Raw genomic sequence first — 8,044 nt, forward strand, 5'->3', positions numbered from 1 at the left:
AGGTTTGGTCTACACTAGAAAAGCTTTGCCAAAGCCTCCCTAGTTTAGAAGCAGCTTATACTGGCAAAAAAAAAAGTGCATTTATCAGCAAATGCCCTTTTATGCCAGTATATCTGCATCTACAGTAGGGCTTTTGTAGGCACATCAATGTCACAGACACACACAAAAATCACACCCCTAACTGACATTTGCTATACTGGGAAAAGTTTCTAGGTAGCCATATCCTCAAGGGGGTAGCCAACCAATAAAGTTCTTCATAAAGTTGTACAGAGAATTCCAAGTGACTGTCCTACAGATCTTCTGAATGGAAACTGATCAGAGTTGGCTGAGGTTGACACCCTTTTCACTGAATATGCAGTGACATTACAATTCGGCATAGTAACAACAATGTAGCAGGTGGAATTCAGAACCCAAGTGTCATTAGAGTTTGTGGTTCAGAGGATAAATAATTTTTGAATGGATATTTTAAATTCTGTGCTGTTGCTGTCACAGAGGCAAAAAAAGTTTTCTTCTCCTTCAATATATCATCCAGAGGATCTTGCTCAACCGAACTAGATCACATAATGCACGTTCTGATATAGCAAAGCTGCTTTTGCCGTGAAGCATATTGTGAACATTTCTTACTCTGAACAGGTTTCTATCTTCCCAGTTAAAATAAGAATCAGCCTGATTTGGCCATTTCAGTTGAGGCACCCCCCATATCTGGTGGGGACAAATGCCATGTCCAACTTCTCTCTGGTTGAGTTTTGGCCAGTTTCATCTAACAAGGTGCTAGAAGTGGTAGGACAGCTTCAGGGAGGGATTTTCAATAGTGCTTAGGGTTGGCCTAACTGTGTTTTCATTGAAGTCAATGATAAAGTGAATGGTAAAATTTCCATTAAATTCACTGGGAGCAGAGTTAGGCCAATCCTAAGCACTGCTGAATATCCCTTTAGAGGCCACGTCCTGTAAATCAGACACATGTCCCTCATGGCTAGTGGACATGAGCAAGGATATATCGTGTCTACTGCTAAGACATCATTAATGCTTCTGTTAAGGAAGGCAGGGTGCCATCTTTATTAAAAGCTGTTAGGCCCTGTTCAGGAAAACCTCCTGCTATCTATTGTTCAAGAAAACACCTAAGTTATTGCCCTGATTCTAACCTGCCCTGTAGGGACATTACTTAAAGTGACAGTGAAGCAGCATTTCTGGAAGCCTGGCATTTCTGACCTGAGTACAGAAAGGAGACTATGTAAGTTTCTCTGTTTGAAGATCTCTGTGACGGGTTCGGTCACAGAGAACCCCTTGAGGCTGTCACCTGACATGCTGGAATTGCCTCTGAGCCCATTTTCCCTGCCAGCTTGGGACTCCAGAACCCTGCCTTGCTGAGCCAGACACGCTAGCCTGCTGCAACACAGACCCATCTCTGGTCCATGCCCCCAAAGCTGCAGACTTTAATTAAAAACTGCTCAACAAGTCACCTATCTCTAGCACCCAGACACCTAGCTCCCAGTGGGATCCAAACCCCAAATAAATCTGTTTTACTCTGTATAAAGCTTATACAGGGTAAACTCATAAATTGTCCGCCCTCTATAACACTGATAGAGAAATATGCACAGCTGTTTACTCCCCCAGGTATTAATCACTTACTCTGGGTTAATAAAATCACTTTTGTTTATTAATTAAGTATAAAGAGTAGGATTTAAGTGGTTTTAAGTAATAACAGAACAAAGTAAGTTACCAAGCAAAATAAAACAAAACACGCAAGTCTAAGCCTAATACATTAAGAAACTGAATTCAGGTAAATCTCACCCTCAGAGATGTTCCAATAAGCTTCTTTCACAGACTAGACTCCTTCTTAGTCTGGCCCAATCCTTTCCCCTGGTATAGTTCTTGTTAGTCCCAGCTCAGGTGGTAACTAGGGGATTTCTCATGACTGGCAGCCCCCTTTGTTCTGTTCCACCCCTTTTTATATCTTTGGCACAAGGCGGGAATCCTTTGTCTCTCTGGGTCCCCACCCCTCTTTCTAAATGGAAAAGCACCAGGTTTAAGATGGATTCCAGTACCAGGGGACACGGTCACATGTACTGTGAGACCCAAAGACTCCATTCTTTCTGGCCTGACTCACACAAACACAGGAAGTCTTACAAGTAAACAGAGCCATTTACAACCAATTGTTCTAGTTAATGGGAGCCATCAAGCTCCTAAGCCACCATTAATGGCCCACACTTTGCATAATTACAACAGGACCTCAGAGTTAACTTCATATTTCTAGTTTTAGATACAAGAATGATACATGCATACAAATAGGATGAACACACTCAGTAGATTATAAGCTTTGTAATGATACCTTACAAGAGACCTTTTGCATAAAGCATATTCCAGTTTCATTATATTCACATTCCAAGCATATTTTCATAAAGCATATGGAGTGCAAAGTCACAATCTCCTCTTATCAAAAGGACAAAGGTTCAAATGTTCATGTTAATTATTATAAATAAGACAGAGCTTTGATACCAATGACAAGACTTGGTTGACTTTACTGTAGGAATGGACAAGTCAGCACCTGGGTAGGAATGGAATTACTTTTCACAATGGTTCCAGAGGGTGGGATTGAGCAACTGTTCATTCAGCTGAAGGGTTTTCTCATGTAGGGATCTAATGAGCTGTATGAGCTCTGGGGTAACATTTTCAAAAGTTACTTAGGCTCTCCTACATGCCTAAGTCCCAGTGACTTTCAGTGAGACTTAGGGTGTCTCTACACTGCAACTGGAGGTGCAATTTCTAGCTCAGGTAGACATACCCATCTAGCTCTGATGTAGCTAGCGCACTAGAAATAGAGTATAGCTGCCTCAAGTACAATCCTCTCTGAAACCTCAGGTTCGTGCTCGAGCCACTAACTTGTCCTGCCACTCGTGCCAGGGCTGCTATACTTCTAGTTTTAGCATGCTAGGATCAGAGCTAGAGCAGGTATGTATATCTGAGCTAGAAATTACACCTCCAGCTCCAGTGTAGACTTTGCCTTAGGCTTTTAAGTGTTTAAGTCACTTTTGAGAATTGGACTTGGTGTTTTGAAAAGTTTTACCCCTGAGCTAAATCCCTTCTGTGCCCCAAGCAGGGAAGCACATCTTAACTTAAGCATCCCTTTGAAGCCACTTAGTGCATATGCTTTGAAGCCAGAGATACTCATATAACCTATTCACACTCACACAAATTTAAGACTGATATCACAACAGTTTGTTTTGGTTTTTTCTGGAGCTCAGGTGGTCCACAACTAGTTATGTTTCACTAGGCAAATTAAAAATTATAAATTGCATGAAGCTACAGCAGGCAGCAGATGGGAAATATGCACATTTTTGACAACACTAAGGAATGTTACTAGTTTAATGAACTCGCACATTGGAAAGAACATTTCAGATGTTATTGATTTACCAAAAATTTCAGATGTTATTGATTTCCTAAAAGATGGTATTGATAATCTGTACCCTTTTAAAAATAAGACAATAATGCTGAATAGAATATGCATTATAAACCAAAAACTATAGCAACCATTTGTAATATCCAGTAATTAAAAGAGTTTGTTTTAATTACTGGATATTACAAATGGTTGCTATAGTTGTTAAGAAAACAGAAAACCATTATCATCAGATGAAATTGGTGAAACATTGGGAAAGCACTTTGGGCTTTATGTGTCTGTTAGACAATTTTTTTTGTATTTTCAGGACTAGGGAAGCTGCAATCTTTACAAAGTCTGCATCTGTCATCCAATGAGATATCACAGATTGATCAGAGTGATTTTCAAGACTGTTCCCAGCTAAGGAACATCTACTTACAGACCAACAAGATAAGCAAAATTCATCCTGGTGCCTTCAAGAATCTCAAAAACTTGCAGGTTATAAATGTGGCATTATAATTTTCCAAATGAAAATGGTGTGCATAGAATATTTAAGGACATTAAGTGCCATAATTCTTAAGCAATAAGAAATTAATTCACAATCATCAGTCTACAAGTGTAAAACTTAATCTAAAGAAAATGGGGTATATCTGAAAAAATACTCAAACAGTCTTGTGACAACAGCTTTAACCCATAGCTATCTGGGGGAAGTCATAAAATATGCAGATTATTTTTTCTTGTAAACCTCCATAAGTGTTCCAGTTATCAAGGGCAAACCTTTCATCTTCTCTTTTGGGCTAACTCCACTCTTTATATATTTCCTAATCCTAACCATTATTAGGACATGTGCTTACATACCAATTTCAAGGTGATAGAATATCAATAACTGCATAATTTAAGTGAGTGTGCATGTTACACAGCTCTTTTTAAATTAAGTGGAAAACAGAACAGAGCCCTTTATGGGGTCACTTGCAATTTGGACCAAATTTAACAGGAGGCAAAGTGCTTTGGGCATTGCTTAGGCTACATGAACCATGGCAATGGCCTGTACACACACACACACAAAGATTAAAAGCACAAGCAATGTGCATGGGCCTACTATTGAGCAAAATATGGATGTATTTTATATGGATGTATTTTAACACTGCTTTTACAGCATATGTACACGCAAACCCATCTAAGTGGCCAACCCATGTATTTCCAGAATTAAGCCCTCAGTTCAGTGCATATGTCTCAGGATTTTTCTCCTGTCAGTGTCTGCTTCATGAACAGTAGTCTTACCTTTCTAATGCGATGGATGTGCCCTCTCCCCCACCACAGCAGCCCCTGAGCTGGGGCTGGGAAGGAGGGGGGGTCTTCCCTGCTGTGGCAACCCCTGAGTTGGGTCTGGGAAGGAGGGGGATCTCTCCCTCCCTCCCTGACCGCAGCAGCCCCTGAGCTGGGGCTGGGAAGGAGGGGGGTCTCGCCACAGCAACTGCAACCCTGGAGCTGGGGAAAGTAACCTCTTTCTCTGGCTGCTGCAGCCCTGCACACCCCATATTACCCCCACCCCCTCTTCTCACCCCACTGCCCCTTCCCACCTACCCTCTCTTCCCACCAAGGCCACCATCTCACCTTATATGTGCGTCTTTTCCAGGGTCCAGGCACTTAATTAGTGGGGCTGCACAGGCGTGGCTCCACTAATTAGGTGGGTGACCCTTCATTCTCTTGTGTGCGGCTGCCCAGGCATGCACCTTAGAGGGAACTATCCGGTGACCAACTGAATGGAGCTCGCAGACCACTGGTGGTCCACGCACCACAGTTTGAGAACTTCTGCTCTATACAGCTCTTTATAAATTAATTTTGAGTAACTTATTTTCAAATAGGTTGTGAACCTCAGCAACAATGCTATGACAACCCTTCTACCAGCGATATTCATTGACTTGAACATACTTCAATCTGAAGTGGATTTATCAAACAATCCCTGGATATGTGACTGCAGGTTCATTGCTTTCAAACATTTTATTAGTTTTCTTTCTGAAACCTTGAGGAAAAAGTGGAGTATCTTCTGCAGTGAACCGGCCAGCAACTCAGAACAATCTCTGTTGTCTCTTAAAAGGTTTCATTTAAACTGTGAAATGTCTAAAGACAACAATGTTTCATTTAAGAAAATTGCTATCCCAATAGGAGAAACAGCTGTGCTAGACTGTGACTTGGATAAAACCTGGGGTATGTGTAACAATTACTATATCGATCCAACATTTTAAGTTCCTGTAAAATACACGTAGGATGATAATCAAGCTTAATTCACAATAAAGGGAACAATTCCTCAGATAAAATCTTCATTAAGAATAGTTGTACAATAAATAGATTTCAGATACATTAAAAATGTTAGAATGTGTGATTTTAAAAGTTTTTGGGAACTTGACTTTCAAACATTTGAATAGTTATTTTAAAATATTGATGTCATATTCCACCTCTTCATCCAACAAATTTATGGTGCAGACTCAGTCATATCAGGAAGTTAAGAACAGGTGGTGTATTATAAATCAGTACATATTCTGGAGGATGGTGGTGGCAGAATAAGCTTTGCTATCCTTACCAGAGTGATGACTATGGGACAGTGTTTCAGGACTGTTTGTAGAGAAATGAGAGGTAACACTGCAGTATTTTTTCTTCTCACTGGGTAAGTGAAAGAAGGTTTTTATTTGGGTCGGTAACGTGTGTGAAGGGGAAAGGGAAGTTTTTATTTATTTTATAAGTGTGGCTACCCAAGGCTTTAACACATAATTCACTTTGTAAACAAATTCTTCTTGACCCATTAATCAACACTAACCCCTCTCAGTATTAACTACATCCATAAGGGCTAAGACTTTTCCCATTTAGCAATCTCTCTAAAATAGGGCCCGATACACAAACAAGTTTTGCAATGGTCCTGAAGGTTCAACAAAGATGAGCTCTAACAGACTAATGGGAAAGTAAATTGAAGGCTTTTGGACCCTCCTTTTGAAATACGGATAGGAACTGTCAGGTATGCCAGCCAATATCTACTTTCAGGGTTGGATACAAAGAGAAAGGCCATCTCTAAAATGTGCAGGACCCAAACCATAAAGGGTATATAGATCAAAATCAATACACTGGCTTGCTTTATTCCAAAGATAAAGCTTTGCTTTGGCTTTATCCCAAAGATAAAAGTGGAAGCTCACACAGGTTCTGGAACAGATGCATAAGTAGGTCCCCAGAAAGGTATGCTAGTAATTAACAAGCAGCCACATTCTGCACCAGTTGAAGTTTCAAGTGGTTGTCAGGAAGATACTGCTATAGTTCAATAGTAAAGTATTTCCAATATGAACCAAAAGCATATTGATGTAACTCCAGTAATTTCCCTCTCTACTTTTATAGTATTTACTGTATGGAAGTTTGAAAGACTATGGTCCAAATTGGAAGTGTGGATGAGGAGGTATGGTGGTTTAACAGTAAGGTGGCAGGGTATTAGGGTACTGTTGGGGGATAAGTAGAAAATGGGTGTTATTTATTATTTAAGAATTAATGACATCTAAAATTGTTAAAGATATATCAGACATAGTGTCTGTATAGAAATGGCTACCACACTGAAGACTATTTAGCCTTAAGAAGGAACAGATTTACATTTTTAAATATGTATTTCATTGTCTTTTTTCATTTCAGAGAATGAAGAAATCTATTGGTGGACACCCAGTGGCAGAATTTCCAAGGATAACTGGCTTCCTCATATTAGACAGGATGATATGAAAAACTTAATAATTTATAATATTGGGAAAACTGCAGAAGGGCTATATGCATGTATTTGTAACAGAATGAAGACAAAATATCTCATCTATGACATATATGTGAAGCAAAAATATTCACCGTTCTTGATTAGAAATGCCAGAGACACCAATACTGTTATTAGACAAGGAAGAACAGGAGACTTCACGTTGGCAGTCTGTCTCTCAGTGCTCATTACGTTCGTTTGTGCTTTTTGTCTTGGTGCTTTCACTAGACCTTACATTGGCAGAATCTGGAGACAAATATGCAGAAAGAAAAGCTCAGCTTCAGAAAATACATTTTCTAATCAAGGATTTTCAGCTGAAACCCTGACAAGAGAGAACACTACAAACACACAAACAAGCGTACAGCAAAATTTGTCTTTTTGTAGTGGAAACTCTTCAAGAAATGTAGGCTCTTACATTGTGGAAGCTACTAGCTTGCATAAAGTTGCCCTTCATAACAAAGTACTTGCACTAAATACAGAAGAAGCAAACCAAGATCAAAGCAGCAGCAGCTATATCAAAGTAAAGAAAGAAAAGATGTCTCAGAACAGCCAAGCAACTAATTCTGCTGGTGAAGCAGATATAGACATTGATAATAATGAAAATTTTTCTGCAATGTCAGATCACCAGTGTAGCAATAAAGCGTTTCAAAGAGAATCATCAAATAATGACACTTCATCACGTGATGATTCAAAATACCTTTTTAATGAAGATTCAGGAAAAAGCAGGTTCTCTCCTATAGTGAATAGATTTAACATGGACTCTTACTCACTCCACATTGAATCTTCAGATTTAGATTCACCATTTGCAAGGGAAACTAACTTTCCATTTTCTGAAGCACAAATACAAACAAATGCACAGAGTTCTGAATACAATGATGTAAACAACAGATCTAATCTGT

Source organism: Lepidochelys kempii, chromosome 4 (assembly GCF_965140285.1).
Source record: "Lepidochelys kempii isolate rLepKem1 chromosome 4, rLepKem1.hap1, whole genome shotgun sequence".
Lineage (NCBI taxonomy): Eukaryota > Metazoa > Chordata > Testudines > Cheloniidae > Lepidochelys > Lepidochelys kempii.